Source organism: Octopus bimaculoides, chromosome 26 (genome assembly GCF_001194135.2).
Source record: "Octopus bimaculoides isolate UCB-OBI-ISO-001 chromosome 26, ASM119413v2, whole genome shotgun sequence".
NCBI classification, from domain to species: Eukaryota; Metazoa; Mollusca; class Cephalopoda; order Octopoda; family Octopodidae; genus Octopus; species Octopus bimaculoides.
This window is the reverse complement of record NC_069006.1, coordinates 19,201,157-19,202,307: the sequence shown is the minus strand read 5'-3', so window position 1 is coordinate 19,202,307 and position 1,151 is coordinate 19,201,157. Positions and strand designations below refer to the sequence as shown.

Here is a 1,151-nt window from a genome sequence, read left to right as displayed (position 1 = left end):
TATGTTTTGGGATTGTATTCTTGTTTTTTTTGGGGGGGGGAAGGGGTTACAAAGGCAAGGAAAAAAAGAAAGAAGAATGTTTATCAATTCTTTTGTATTCATTAATGTAAGGGGAAGAAAGTGGTTGTATGGATGTGGTCAACTTCTTTTTTTATTAAAATTCCAGATCTTGTTTTTGAAAGAATGATTTTTGAGTAAGTATAGTTATAATTTTAAATACAATTTAAAATGATTTTAAAACAAAAACGTTCAAGTGTGGGAAAGTGTTTCTCAATTATAAATATAATCTGAATTTCTTTAAAAAAAAACATAAGTATGATCTGATAAAAATATACCTTTCTTAAGTGAATATACTCACAACTATAAATACAATCTAAATCAAGGATCAAGTTCTACAAATCATGAGAATCATAAATATAAGGTGAATGGGGGTGGTGGCACGGAGTTAGAATGTCCATGGAAATATATCTTCTCCCAGTGATGATTGGGTTCATACAGGTTAAGTTTGGAGGGGGCCAAACCTGGGTATTTTAGTATTCGCATTACTTTTTCCCAATCATATATTCCAGGAATGTCGGTTAGGTATAGTATCTTGGTATGGTGTTGTTGTATCCTGGACTTATTCCATTTGATTTGATGGAGAATCCCTGTATATCGATGTAGTTTTCTCAACCATTTAATTTTTGTTGGGGACTTTTTTTTATGAAATACAGTTCCATTGTCTTTCGAAACTTTGGGTTGTTCCTTGAATTTTCCTTCTCCACATATTTCCAAATGTTTGCTTTTTCCGTTTTTTCAACCGTTTAGTTTTGGTGAGAACTTATTTATGAAATATAGTTCCATTGTCTTTTGGAAGTTTGGGTCATTCCTTGAGCATTTATAGAAGGGGAAGATCTTGAATTTTCCTTCTCCACTTATTTTCAAATGTTTTCTCAGTGGAATTTTCCATAGTTCCTCTTGCTGGACGTGTTGTCTGTGGATTCTTGCGCATTGGCAAAGGAAATTATTGATTTCCTCAATATAATTCTTCTTGCATTTGGAGCAAGTAATGCAGTATATGAGATTTTGTGTCTTGCAGTTCATATTTGCATTTACATTGAATGAGAATCCACTCTTAAATCTTATGTGGGTGTCCCCATCTATATATTTGA

General features: G+C 32.6%; 1 protein-coding gene across 7 annotated transcripts in view; it reads right to left on the bottom strand.

Moving 5' to 3' along the window:
• The window catches only part of LOC106870348 (protein retinal degeneration B-like), a 139,610-nt gene that overhangs the window by 13,217 nt on the left and 125,242 nt on the right, over nt 1–1,151 (bottom strand). The gene's annotated exons all lie outside the window — the stretch shown is intronic.